This window comes from Oryzias latipes, chromosome 12 (assembly GCF_053564925.1).
Source record: "Oryzias latipes strain Hd-rR chromosome 12, Olatipes_Hd-rR_3.1".
Taxonomy (NCBI): Eukaryota; Metazoa; Chordata; class Actinopteri; order Beloniformes; family Adrianichthyidae; genus Oryzias; species Oryzias latipes.
The window spans coordinates 7,126,705-7,141,373 of record NC_136248.1 but is presented as its reverse complement, the minus strand read 5'-3'; the positions used below and the strand labels follow the sequence as shown (position 1 = coordinate 7,141,373).

Genomic DNA, 14,669 nt, shown 5'->3' with positions numbered 1-14,669 from the left:
TCCTCCTGGATATTCTCGACAAACTTCTGTGCTTCAGCTGGACTTTTAAAGGTGTGGGTGCGATCTTTGTAGGTCACCAGCAGTTTTGCAGGATGAATCAGCCCGTGCCGAATGCCCCGGTTACGCAGCTCCCGGCGCACCGGGTCAAACTGCTTCCTCAGCTGGTGAAGCCCCGTGGCTAAATCCGGGAAAAATCGAACCAGTTTTCCTTTATATTTTATGTCTTTGCTGTTTTTTGCTGCCACCGCGACCGCTTGCTTCTCCCTGTAATCGGCGAACTTCATTATTAATGTTCTCGTGGCGCTCCAGGTTCCCTCACTGGTCCGACCCGGTGTGCTCGCTCGATCTTCACCGTCGCTCCTCGCGCCTGCATATTTAATGCCTCCGGGATCCACTTCTCCAGGAATGTGTACGGGTCTTCTCCTTCGGCCCCCTCCGGCAGCCCGACCAGCCTCAGATTATTTTGTCTGGATCTGGTTTCCAAGTCCAGGAGTTTGTCTTCCATCCCTCTTTGTTTGGACTCCAGCGGGCTCACTTTGGCCTGTAGGCTGGCAACATCCTCTTCTGCACGTGATGTGCGCATCTCCACTTGCGAGATTCGTTCCGTGAACTCACTCATTTCTTTTTTTATATCTCCGATTGCGGTCCCGATTCCATCAAAACGAGTTGTGAACTCATCCCGCATAGCTCCAATGGCAGCCAGGATCTCATCCGCTTTGGATCTCTCCAACTCCGGGTTCCGTTCTCCTTTACCTTCAGCCATGTTGCCAGCCTCAGTTCTTTGGGAACTGCTCCGAGTTTGAAAGTCCGTCAGCTTTGGCTGGTTGTTGGTATCCGGCCTTTGTTTGTTGCCCCTCGGCATTCCTTTTATGTTCTCAAACCCCTTTACCTAAGTTTTGGGGGAGATTGGAGTATTTTCGCAGGATTTAAGTGTCGGGATAGCAGAGCAGTGACTATTGCGTCTGCTCAGGTGGTCGCCATAACCGGAAGCCATCAATAATTTTTTTAAGCTAAATAACACAAGCAAGGTTTTTTCAAATCGTGAATGAGGAGCAGACGAAAAAACGCTGTTTGAAAACCTTTTTGTTGTGACGTAGGACCTACAACAACGAGCCACGAGCTCCTGGTCTGAGTTGGAATCTGGCTCCAAACTGTACGGCTGGATAGCTCCAATTTTGCTACCATGTTTGATGCATCGCTACTGTTAGCTTGGGATTGTGAGCGGCTGTAAGCTAGCAAAAGAGCGTGTGGGTCATTCCAGAATTGGAGGACATTTTGGCTTCAAAATAATAATTATTTATTTGGTGTATAAAACATTTGATACAACCCTGTTACCAACACTGAACAAGCTAAAAAAAAAAGTCCATTATTGATTCTGAAATGGAATTCTTTTCCCATTAAGGTCATTATAATATTCTCTCTGAAGAACTATTTGATGTCACCTATGACTTGATTTGAAATCATTTTAACAACTTTCCAAATCTGTCTCTATCAACTTTTCAAAAACAGCATGTTTGAGAAATGAATTGAGAATTATTATTGTTTATTAAAATGATGTAGTAACAGGGTTGAAATCAGAATAACAAGGCTGAGATCTGGGCACAAGAACGTATTAAAAACACCATTTTCATTGGAGTGTGTCATTAAAGACACGCCCCTCCAGAAAAACCGACTGCTCTTTGAGGAGCAAACAACAACCATGGTTGTCATGGAGGTCACAGCATCCAGCTAGTGGTCCGGTTAGCCTTGGGTCTTCAGCAGTGTGCAGCGATGCAGCAAAAACTTCAACTCCTTCAAAAGCAGAACGTGTTGCTGCTGGACCTCCAAAAACAGCAGCTTTCCTTCTTCTGACTGTTTCTTTTGATGTTTCTCAGCACTGAACCACTATTGACAACTCCACATAGATGAAGGTTTGGACCGATCATCAACGGATGAATCGCATAAACCTGGACTCAACTATATTCAGAAACCACTTTAAGAAATGAAGGCAGCTTGTAGGGTTGCGAGGGACACTTGGGCCTCCAGATGCTGCGGCACCATCTCCAACACCTTGCTGCAGCTTTCTGTCGCCGCCTCCATGTGGCCCAGAGCCTTCAGACACTCAGCAGCACAGAGGCAGAGAAGCTAGAACCTGATTCATATCCTGGAAAGGGGCCAAAGAACTGTCACTTTGTTGTCAAACATGTAGTAGCATTTTTTCAGATCTTCTCCAGTGCTCTACTCTTGGACAACTCTGTTTTTTTCTTGACATGGCCCAAGTCTCCACTTTCCATTTCTGAACTCAACCCATACCAAACCCAGAAAGACCAGATGGAATTCCTCAAAAATCCACTGGAAGCAGAAGAGAGCAATTTCTCACCAACTCTCTCGTTAAAAACTCAAAATTTACAGCAAATTTAAACAATTTAAAGCCTAATGACATTTAAAACAAACATTTATTGCTTAATTTTCAATTTATGACAAGTTTTTCTTTCTTGATTAGAGCTCAAATTTTCTCATTAGTGTGGTTTTCTTTGATTGGCAGGGGGGCCAACTAAAATAAAAACTCACTTTGTCCTGCCCCCAATACTATTTGTGGAAGTGGGCGGGATAAAGTACCACCCCGCCCACTTCAAACTTCATTTCTTTCAGTTCAGAATGCAAATCATGAGATTATTGGTCTTCTGTGTACATTCCTATGAGCTGAGCCCCATTTTTATACAGTCTCTCAAACAAATAAGTAAACAGGATTTCTAATTTCATAAATATTGAACAGTTTGACTTTTTATTAAATGCAGGGAAGGTATTGTGTACATATGTAGTCCAGTTTGACATAATATTGTTTTCTGGACTAAATTCAGACTGAAGAAGTCGTTTTTGATTTCTGAAGGGATTTAACTCAAGACAAGACGAATATTCAGTAACATTTGATCAGGTTTAAGAACAATAGGAAAAGCAAAGGAAAAAAAAACACCACAAATATTTTAACTCTATAGGAGTTCTAGTTTAATGTATTAGCCTATCATACACTAAAGGGGGAATTTCTCTTTCATTTTTACTTCTAATGAATTTAGATGAGATTTAAAAATAAAAATCAAATGCTCGTAATAAAGTTTTATTTACATTTACAAATATTAATAAATCATTAGGAACTAAATCAAATATAACCAGAGATTACTCCAAAAAGTGTTTGTAGTTTTTCCAACACCAACAGTAAAAATCCTCCCAAAAACTTAAAGATGCATTCATAAAACAAATGATCTATTATATTATCACCAAAAGCTCATTTGTTTTCTTGCCTCTTTTTTCAGTGCAGCATTACATCAGATCTAAACACTAAATAAACAACATACTTGACCTATCAAAGGGAAGGGAAGGGGAAGACATGAAATAAAAATGTCTACAATGCAAAAAATAGCTTTACATTATTAACATGCACTGAATATACAAAAGGAACAATCAACCCACCTTTAACAAAACACCACAGCAGAAGACGGAGAAAAAATTAACAAAAACGAGCAGCTGCTAACGGAAAGGGAATTTTCTTACTACCTGATGTGACGTGAAACTTTACCTTGATAAACATTGTTGTCATTTTTTATCGAAATAATACAAAAAAAAATGATTTTGGACTGTTTCATGTATTTAAAATGTCCACATAAAGAAAACTAATAAATAACTTTAAAACATCATACATTATTGGTTTTATATTTAGTCCCTTTCTGTTAGAAGCTGTGTCTCCACTTTCGTTGTTGTGTTTCTAGATTTCTTCATTTGTACCAAGACTGTTTTTGTTATTTGGTATTTGGTAATTCGCACCCTTTGTGTTTCAGTATTTGTTCATCTGTTCCAAGATTGTTTTTAGTGCTTCATGATTTGTTAGTTTGTACCAGATTTGTTGTTGGTTATAACTTAAATGTAAATGTGTCTTGCACCCCGTAATGCCGCCTGGATTTCGCACACGCCACCAGTACGGATTGGATACCAATTTCTGCCTTTCCCTGCAACTGTGATCAGATTTGTTGAAGAATAGTGACATGCATGTGTTGTGAGATGAGTGTGTGTGCTGAAACCAGGGTGTCTGATCTCGTATGCTGCAGGAAGGGGGGGGGGGGGGGAGTGTGTGGAGCGCATAGACGCGCAGTCAGTCACCCTTTTTGGAGTCAAGAAAAAAAGTAATTAAGAAAGTTTATCTTAAAGAACTTAGACTTTTTTTTTGTTTAACCCAATCTGGAGGCTCTGAGGGTTCTAATGAGGAAGTGAACCCTGAAGGAAGATCTCCCTTGCGGCCTCCGACCACAGTCAGAGATCGTACCCCACCCCCCACCCCCCACCCCCCCCACCCGGGAGGAGGGCCACACAGTTTGAGAACATACAAAATAAATGTTCCTTTATTTAATTTATTTATACTTTGCATAAAGGATTATTCACTCTGTACATGTTTTCCCTGCCAGGATTCTTTCTCAAATATTTCCCAGGCAACAGTGCTCAATATTTGGCTGAGAGATCCATTTAACACAGCAGCTGCTGATTTGAGCTCTACTGAGGAGGATCAATTCATTGAAATCACGTCAGACTCCACCCTGAGGATGAAGTTTACAGCACAAACACTCCCTGAATTCTGCTGGGTGTGGTGAGGGAGCATCTTTTAATAGGGTAGAAGGCTGTGGACATACTGTTTCCATATTACGTCCTATCTTTCTGAGATTTTCTACTGTTGCCACTTTGAAAACAAAGAACAGAGCTAGGCTCAATATTGAGCATGACCTGAGAGTTGCAGTAACAAACTTGCAACCTGGTTTTGAAAAGATGTGCAGCACAAAGCAGGCATATTGCAGCCATTGACACACTTTTTTGTTTCTTTTTTGATCCTTGAAGCCAGTGGTAAGACTCTTGCAGAAGTGTTAATCAAATATGGCACGTACCGAGGCGACGCTCTGTCCCCACTACTGTTCTGGATATGACTTTACACCCTCAGCCAAATTGTCAATAGGACTTGCTATGGACAAAGTCAACATAGAAAGAACAATAGCTGACATTGAGGACAGTTATAAGTACCTTGGAACTCCTCAGGAAAATGGCAACCTGGAGCCGGCAACAAGGCAAGTCGTAACAGCCAAATACCTCCAACGAGTAAAGGCCCGTACACACCAGGACCAATTTTGCGCGCGATATTCACAGACGTTTAACGCCTCGTGACTAAACAAAGGGCACCAATGTGAGTGTGCACACCGACGCGAAAAACGCCACGCGTAAAAGCGTCATTTTTTTAAAAAACGCCTCGGGTTCGTTTTTTTGGTTTGACGCGCCGCGTCAAAAACTATACGACCAATGAGAATGGCGCTTTTGGACACGTGTCTGGAGCTTCTGAAGTTACAGTAAAACACAACTTGCTGAGCACACATACGTCACGGCGATGAAGATATACGCCAAGTAGCGTCTACACTGCCGCGAAGAAATAAGACGAAGAAGATGCACTCACTGACGGATATTCTAAAATATCCCCGAAAACGCTCATGATACATTTTCAGCTCTTGTACCAGTTGATAAAACTCCCCATGTTCTTCTCTTCTCGTAACTATGGGATATACGCAAAATCGACATCTTTTCCGGCGTCTTTCATCATTCAACAGAACAATAATTTCTTCATCGCTGGAACTGGAGCTAGAGCTACTGGTGCTGGAAATATTGATCTTTTCTTTGTTTGATTCTGACAAGCGCGTAAATACTTGCTCTCTTTTTCTGAGTGAAAAGCGACTTTAAGAAGCGTAAAGTTGCGCAGCGCCACCTTGTGTACAGGGGGGGTTTCTGTTTTACATTAAGCGCCATCTAACGTCAGGGAATGAAATTGCATGTTCGCTCGGCTCATCGTCAGCGAAAATCGTGTGAACACAAAAAACGTGGCGAAAAACGCTGACGAAAAACGCTGGCGAAAAACGCTGGCGAAAAACGCTGGCGAAAAACGCTGGCGAAAAACGCTGGCGAAAAACGCTGGCGAATATTTGCCCGGGGTGTACAGGCCTTAAGGCAAATCCTGAGAAGCCAAATCAATGGCAAGAACAAGACCCTGGCAGTAAACTGTTACACACTGCCAGTTATCAGATACCCTGCAGGAATAATAAGATGGCCAAAGGAAGAGATACAGCCCACAGATGTTAAGACGCGAAAGCTCCTCTCCAACATGGAGGGTTCCATCTCAAGAGACTGTATGCTAGCCATAAGGAAGGAGGGCAAGGACTAGTTAGCATGGAAGCCACTATCCTGGATGAAACATTCAAGATGCATGAAAACATCAAGGACAAAGCCCCAACTGACAGTGTGCTCAATAATGTCTCAGACGATGGAGTGCAGAGGATGCTGTGCTGGAGGACAGATCGTCATGGGGGGACAAACCCCTGCATGGGATGTACCACCGGACCATTACTGAAGTGGCTGATATTAAGAAGTCCTACCAATGGCTAGAAAGGGCTGGCCTACAGGACAGCACTGAAGCGCTCATCCTGGCAGCTCAGGAACAAGCCCTGAGCACCAGAGCCATAGAGGCTCAGATCTACCACACCAGACAAGACCCAAGGTGTAGGCTATGCAAAGAGGCACCTGGAACAATCCAGCACATAACTGCAGGGTGTAAGATGCTTGCAGGGAAAACATACACAATCAAGTGGCTGGAATAATATACAGAAACATGTTTGGAGAATCTAAACTGGAAACCCCAAGTCAGAGTCTCAAACAGCTTCAAAATTGGTACAGAATGGAGAGCAAAGATCCTGTGGGACTTCCACATACTGACAGGATGGTAATGGTGAACCAAACTGACATTGCAGTGGAAAAAGAACAGAGGAAAGCTGTTGTGGAGGATGTGGTAGAATCAAGTGATGGGAACATCAGGAAGAAGGAACATGAGAAACTAGAGAAATACCAGGGGGTACTCCAGGTGGACTTCATCCACTCCCTGTGCCTTGCCGCTTGTGTGTGTGTATATACCTGTACATACATGTATATGTATGTACACACACGATGAGTTAATGTGTGTGTACATACATATATAGTACAGACCAAAAGTTTGGAAACACATTCTCATCCAAATGAATAGGAAGGTGTCTGTACTGTACATGTATGCACACACACACACACACACACACACACACACACACACACACACACACATTAACTCATTTCTGTGATTCACATGTTCAGTTTGATTTGTATTCTCTCACACAACCCTCTGCATTTATCCGGACTTGGGACCGGCACAAGTGGGCACTGGATTGTTCCCCCTTGTGGTTGCATTACACATTCAAGCCATCATTCACTCATTCATTCCTTTATTTATCCATTCATTCATCCAGCCCATCACAACCACACACACTGTTTTTTTCTTTTTTTTAAACGTTTTTTTTTTACTCATAGTAAACCTAAATAACAAATAAAAAACAAAACTTTTTTTTAAACTTTTTTCTCTTTTAACAAAACACAACAACATTGCTAATAATTACATTTTAGGGTGAACCTGAGCAACATCGGAAAACCCCACAAACATTAATCAAAACTTTTATGTTTTATTTTTTTTATCTTTTAACAAAACGCAACAACATTAATAAATGAATACAATATTTTTTTAAGGGCGAACCTGAGCACCAGGAGAAAACCCAAACAGATTTAACATAAAAAAGGCTTAGTTCTTCATCTATTAACAATAAAAAAATGATAATGATGAAGATTTTTTTTTAAGGGCGAACCTGAGCACCAGGAGAAAACCCAAACAGATTTAACATAAAAAAGGCTTAGTTCATCTATTAACAATAAAAAAAATGATAATGATGAAGATTTTTTTTAAGGGCGAACCTGAGCACCAGGAGAAAACCCACACAGATTTAACACAAAAAAATTAAAAAAAAGTATTTTTTCTTCATCTATTAACAATAAAACAAAATTATATTAATGAAACATTTTTTAAGGGTAAATTTGAGCACCAGGAGAAAATCTGAAAAGATCAAACACAAATAAAAAAAAAAGGTTTTGTTCTTCATCTCTTAACAATTAAAAAAAAGATAAATGATGAATATTTTTTTTAAGGGTGAACCTGAGCACCAGGAGAAAACCCAAGTTTGTTTTGGCTAAAATCTAGATTTCCAGTCTATTTTTATTCTGGCGTTTGCTTGCTGGTGTGAGAGCCTTTTTAAATCTTCTCCACACAGAAATCCTCTGACCATGAGAAGACTCATCTTCCTCTTCATCTGACATTTCTTTCTGGTCATCTGAAGTTTCTTCCTCATCATCTGAAGTTTTTTCTTCTTCATCTGACGTTTCGTCCTCATCATCTGAAGTTTCTTCTTCATCTGACGTTTCCTCTTCAGTCAGTCCAGAATCAGTAGACAGAGAGGTGAGCGAGTCACTGTCTTGATCATCCACAGATGGACTTTGAAGCAGATGTTCAACGGCCTCTGCAGTTTCTGTCAACCTTTCATCTGGGATGACCACAGGAGTGTCGCTCTTGTACTTGCGCCAACTTGCAGGTGTGAGAGCCTTCTTGAATCTCCTCCACAGGGAGATTTTTTCTTTTTTGGGTGGCTCTGGTTGACTGAAAGCATCTGCTTCTTCTCTCAGAGGTCCAGACACAACTGATTCCTCTGTTTCAGGGTCTTTCTCACTGATAAAGGTCCATGGCAGTCCTAAGGCAGTTTTGTCTGTTGTCTCCTCAAGTTTGGCCTTGACTGCACTCCTTCGTTTGGCCAGACGAGTCCTTACAAGGACTGGTTTACAGATCCTCTGTTTTTTGATGGGAGGACATTCTGTTGTGTCCATCTCCATAGGTCTCCTGCGCTTTCTGGAAGGTTCTGCAGTCACTGGTTGTTCAGAAGCAAACACTTGGTCTGAAACTTGGACTTGGACTGGAGCCTGGTCCAAGTTTCGGTCGGTTTCCTCTGTGTTTATTTGATCCACACTGCTGTTGTCTGGAGTTTTTTGGTCAGCCAGAGGTGCGCTGACTGGTTCGCAGGTTTCCAGTTCCTCCGGGGCAGGAATTTTCTTTCCCTTCTTATTTTTACGCTTCTTGCGTTTCTTGGAAGGTTCTGGAACTGCTTGTGGGTCTGAAACTGTAACATCCAATGATGCATCTTTTGTCACATTCTCAGATCTTTCCGGTTGTGGGACACTCTCTTCAAGCAAACCCTCGGTTTGGCCAGCACACTCCACAGGTTGGACAGATGCTTGCAGTGTTGTCATTTCCTCAGAAAGCTCCTCAGCAACATTTTCCCTAGATTCTGTGACAGTCTCTTGGGGAAAGCACTCTGCTGCTGGTGAGTCGGTTTCCTCTGTGTTTATTTGATTCAGACTGATGTTTTCTGGAGTTTTTTGGTCTGCCAGAGGTGCGATGACTGGTTCGCAGGTTTCCAGTTCCTCCGGGGCAGGAATTTTCTTTCCCTTCTTATTTTTACGCTTCTTTCGCTTCTTGGAAGGTTCAGGAACTGCTTGTGGGTCTGAAACTGTAACATCCAATGATGCATCTTTTGTCACATTCTCAGATCTTTCCGGTTGTGGGACACTCTCTTCAAGCAAACCCTCGGTTTGGCCAGCACACTCCACAGGTTGGACAGATGCTTGCAGTGTTGTCATTTCCTCAGAAAGCTCTGCCACCTGGGACTCAAGTTGGTTCGCCAGTGTCATCTCCAACTGCAATTTTGTACACAGTTGATGCTTGAAGCTGGCCTGTTCCTCCAGATCCTGCTTGACTTTTTGGGCTTTTGCCTTCATCAACCGTTTGCAATGTTGGAGTTCTTTTTCACGTCTTTGTCTGAGTCGGCGTTTTTCTTCCAAGGCCACTTCCATGTCTTGCAGCAACTCCCAGTGCAGGACACAGCTCTCCTCAGTGGCAATTCTTCTCTGTTTCAGTTCAGATAACTGCTCATTCCTGTCGTACAGTTTATTCAGTAAAAGGTCCCGTTCTCGGATCAGAGCAGACAAATCCTTTTTGACAGACGGGCCTTTTGGTTTTTCCTCATCAGACATTTTCTGAACTTGTGGAACCTCTGGAGGTTTGGTTTCAGAGGCCACAGGTTTAGTCGATTTGCCCTTTTTTTTCATGTTTCTGAGGTGTAAGTCGAAAATGAAAAAATGAAATGAAGTGAAAATGTAAATGTGAGAACCGATTTAAAACCACTATGTGTGAAATCTCTTGAGATCTTTGAGTCTCTGTTGTGTTCTGAAACAGGACTCTTGACTTATATTTAAGAACTTTTTGGCCACTGCCCAGTGATGTCATTTGATGATGTAATTACATCAAATGATGTCAAACGACGTAATGTGACGTCAAATGACATCATTGTGTCTTTCATCACAGATGATGTCATTTGACGTCATTGTGTCTTTCATTGGGGATGAAAGAGCCGACTCCTACTCAGGAGAACCAAAGCATTTAGCCAATTAGCCGAGGCCTGTACCATTACTTGAAATTTAGAAGGGCGCGGGGGGGTCGACTGTAGTGGTATAGTCCAGGTAAACACGTGGAGACTCGTATTGAAAAGCTCGCGTGTGGGGAAACAGCAGCTTCTGGAAGCATTTTGGTGATTTTGGAGATGAAAACGCTAAGCTGGGTTCGTGAAATGAAAACCAAACTTCTGGAAAGATTTTGGAACCGCCCATCCATCCATGCGGCTGCAGGAGAGAAGACAGGTGAAATGCAGCCATGCAGATTTCCTGAAAACTGCAGGTAGACCACGTTCTTCTGCGACACAAACTGGTCTTTTCCAGACCTTAAACCTCATTTTTAGAAGCCCCAATCAAAGAACCTGTTTCTGTTTTTAAAGGTTTCTATCAGTTTGTCAATTCTAAAGTCAAGTAAAAACTAAGACTTCAATGGAAAAACCCCAAACTCTGTCAGAAGCTTTTGCTTGTTAATCAGAAGATGAAACTAAAACAATTCGGTGCTTTAACCAGAAGAGAGAAGCATTTAGCTTCATGCAGTTGTCCTGAAGTTCTTATCAATAATTTTTTTAAGCTAAATAACACAAGCAAGGTTTTTTCAAATCGTGAATGAGGAGCAGACGAAAAAACGCTGTTTGAAAACCTTTTTGTTGTGACGTAGGACCTACAACAACGAGCCACGAGCTCCTGGTCTGAGTTGGAATCTGGCTCCAAACTGTACGGCTGGATAGCTCCAATTTTGCTACCATGTTTGATGCATCGCTACTGTTAGCTTGGGATTGTGAGCGGCTGTAAGCTAGCAAAAGAGCGTGTGGGTCATTCCAGAATTGGAGGACATTTTGGCTTCAAAATAATAATTATTTATTTGGTGTGTAAAACATTTGATACAACCCTGTTACCAACACTGAACAAGCTAAAAAAAAAAGTCCATTATTGATTCTGAAATGGAATTCTTTTCCCATTAAGGTCATTATAATATTCTCTCTGAAGAACTATTTGATGTCACCTATGACTTGATTTGAAATCATTTTAACAACTTTCCAAATCTGTCTCTATCAACTTTTCAAAAACAGCATGTTTGAGAAATGAATTGAGAATTATTATTGTTTATTTAAATGATGTAGTAACAGGGTTGAAATCAGAATAACAAGGCTGAGATTTGGGCACAAGAACGTATTAAAAACACCATTTTCATTGGAGTGTGTCATTAAAGACACGCCCCTCCAGAAAAACCGACTGCTCTTTGAGGAGCAAACAACAACCATGGTTGTCATGGAGGTCACAGCATCCAGCTAGTGGTCCGGTTAGCCTTGGGTCTTCAGCAGTGTGCAGCGATGCAGCAAAAACTTCAACTCCTTCAAAAGCAGAACGTGTTGCTGCTGGACCTCCAAAAACAGCAGCTTTCCTTCTTCTGACTGTTTCTTTTGATGTTTCTCAGCACTGAACCACTATTGACAACTCCACATAGATGAAGGTTTGGACCGATCATCAACGGATGAATCGCATAAACCTGGACTCAACTATATTCAGAAACCACTTTAAGAAATGAAGGCAGCAATTTCATAAATATTGAACAGTTTGACTTTTTATTAAATGCAGGGAAGGTATTGTGTACATATGTAGTCCAGTTTGACATAATATTGTTTTCTGGACTAAAGTCAGACTGAAGAAGTCGTTTTTGATTTCTGAAGGGATTTAACTCAAGACAAGACGAATATTCAGTAACATTTGATCAGGTTTAAGAACAATAGAAAAAGCAAAGTAAAAAAAATACCACAAATATTTAAACTCTATAGGAGTTCTAGTTTACGGAGCCCGTGTCCTGACATTAAGATATAAAAATATATCTTGTTCCCACAGATTAATATCTCGTTCCCACAGGTTATTATGTCGTTCGCACGAAATACTATTCCGTTCCCACAAGATACTATTCCGTTCCCACAAGATACTATTCCGTTCCCTCAAAATACTATTCCGTTCCCTCGAAATGATTAACTCGTGCGAACGCAATAATTATGTCGTTCGAACGCAATAATTAATCCGTTCGAACGCAATAATTATTCACGTCATAAGTCATTCACGCGGATATGCTCTTTGTACGCCGGCAAAAGCCGCTTTCAGCTGTAACTTCCGTGTCTCTGTGACCCATATTCGTTCAAAAAAGGAACATGAAAAACAAAAATGATCACTTTATTACCGTCTCAATGAATATAAGAAAAATATCAAAAGATTTATGATAACTAGGCTGCTTTGTCAAACGATAGCTCCTGCTAGGCTAGCTCCGCCGCAGAGCTCTCTGTTTGATCATGTATGCCGGCATTTGGGCAACTGGCTGGTCTGTTGTCAGACAGCTGATATTGTAGTTTAGGGTCGAATAGGAATAATAATATTCAGGACTTGTCTTTTATTAACTTTAGCAGTCAGTCGCTTTACATTCGAAGGCTATTAGGCTACATGCTAACTGACTAGCCGATCATTTCCTGTTATTAATTTACGTCATAGATTTACAGCAGATACCTTCACATTTCTGTCTGTGTGTGTCTCATTACATTGCATTGAAGACACGGAGGATGTTTAGAGAACAGATTTATTTATTTTAAAAAGCACAGAAGCATCCATCGTATTCACGTTCACATCATGGTACGCCCTCAGTCATCTTGCTGCAAAAGCCGCTTCCTGCCGCTACTTCCGGTCTCTGTGAGCATTCAATAGGGGGTAAAAATAAAAGCAAGAATGGTCGATCTGTTATTTTCTCGATGACAATCTGAAAAATATCATATTAAGCTGGCTGCTTCGCCGAAAGCACTTACCTTTAGCTTGTAGCATAACAACAATGGCAGTACGTCACGTTTCCCAGAATGCTTTCCTGCCAATCATTGGCCAATCACCGTGTCCCTGTGACCAAGGTCTAACAACAAGACCAATGGTTGGCCGCAAAGCATTCTGGGAAACGTGACGTACTGCCATTGTTGTTATGCTACAAGCTAAAGGTAAGTGCTTTCGGCGAAGCAGCCAGCTTAATATGATATTTTTCAGATTGTCATCGAGACAATAACAGATCGACCATTCTTGCTTTTATTTTTACCCCTATTAAATGCTCACAGAGACACGGAAGTAGCGGCAGGAAGCGGCTTTTGCAGCAAGATGACTGAGGGCGTACCAGATCATCATGTGAATGAACGTGAATACGATGGATGCTTTGTGCTTTTTGAAATAAATAAATCTGTTCTCTAAACATCCTCCGTGTCTTCAATGCAATGTAATGAGACACACACAGACAGAAATGTGAAGGTATCTGCTGTAAATCTATGACGTAAATTAATAACAGGATCAATGATCGGCTAGTCAGTTAGCATGTATCCTTATAGCCTTCGAATGTAAAGCGACTGACTGCTAAAGTTAATAAAAGACAAGTCCTGAATATTATTATTCCTGTTCGACCCTAAACTACAATATCAGCTGTCTGACAACAGACCAGCCAGTTGCCCAAATGCCGGCATACATCAAAGAGCTCTGCGGCGGCGCTAGTAGTAGCCTAGCAGGAGCTATCTTATGACAAAGCAGCCTAGTTATCATAAATCTATTGATATTTTTCTTATATTCATTGAGACGGTAATAAAGTGATCATTTTTGTTTTTCATGTTCCTTTTTTGAACGAATATGGGTCACAGAGACACGGAAGTTACCGCTGAAAGCGGCTTTTGCCGGCGTACAGAGAGCATATCCGCGTGTATGACTTATGACGTGAATAATTATTGCGTTCGAACGGATTAATTATTGCGTTCGAACGACATAATTATTGCGTTCGCACGAGTTAATCATTTCGAGGGAACGGAATAGTATTTTGAGGGAACGGAATAGTATCTTGTGGGAACGGAATAGTATTTCGTGCGAACGACATAATAACCTGTGGGAACAAGATATTAATCTGTGGGAACAAGATATATTTTTATATCTTAATGTCAGGACACGGGCTCAGTACTAGTTTAATGTATTAGCCTATCATAAACTAAAGGGGGAATTTCTCTTTCATTTTTACTTCTAATGAATTTAGATGAGATTTAAAAATAAAAATCAAATGCTCGTAATAAAGTTTTATTTACATTTACAAATATTAATAAATCATTAGGAACTAAATCAAATAGAACCAGAGATTACTCCAAAAAGTGTTTGTAGTTTTTCCAACACCAACAGTAAAAATCCTCCCAAAAACTTAAAGATGCATTCATAAAACAAATGATCTATTATATTATCACCAAAAGCTCATT

At 41.1% G+C, this 14,669-nt stretch overlaps 2 long non-coding RNA genes across 2 annotated transcripts; one reads left to right on the top strand and one right to left on the bottom strand.

Annotated features, from left to right (window-relative positions):
* Positions 1–12,972: 12,972 nt before the first annotated feature.
* LOC144996307 (uncharacterized) lies at positions 12,973–13,291 on the bottom strand. Its single transcript, XR_013659306.1, has 2 exons — positions 13,212–13,291; positions 12,973–13,096 (listed from the first exon to the last, which is right to left on the bottom strand). It is a non-coding gene; the product is annotated as an uncharacterized LOC144996307 (long non-coding RNA).
* A 25-nt stretch (positions 13,292–13,316) lies between these two features.
* On the top strand, positions 13,317–14,382 carry LOC144996309 (uncharacterized). The gene is made up of 2 exons (XR_013659307.1): positions 13,317–13,391; positions 13,506–14,382. It is a non-coding gene; the product is annotated as an uncharacterized LOC144996309 (long non-coding RNA).
* The last annotated feature ends 287 nt before the right edge of the window (positions 14,383–14,669 follow it).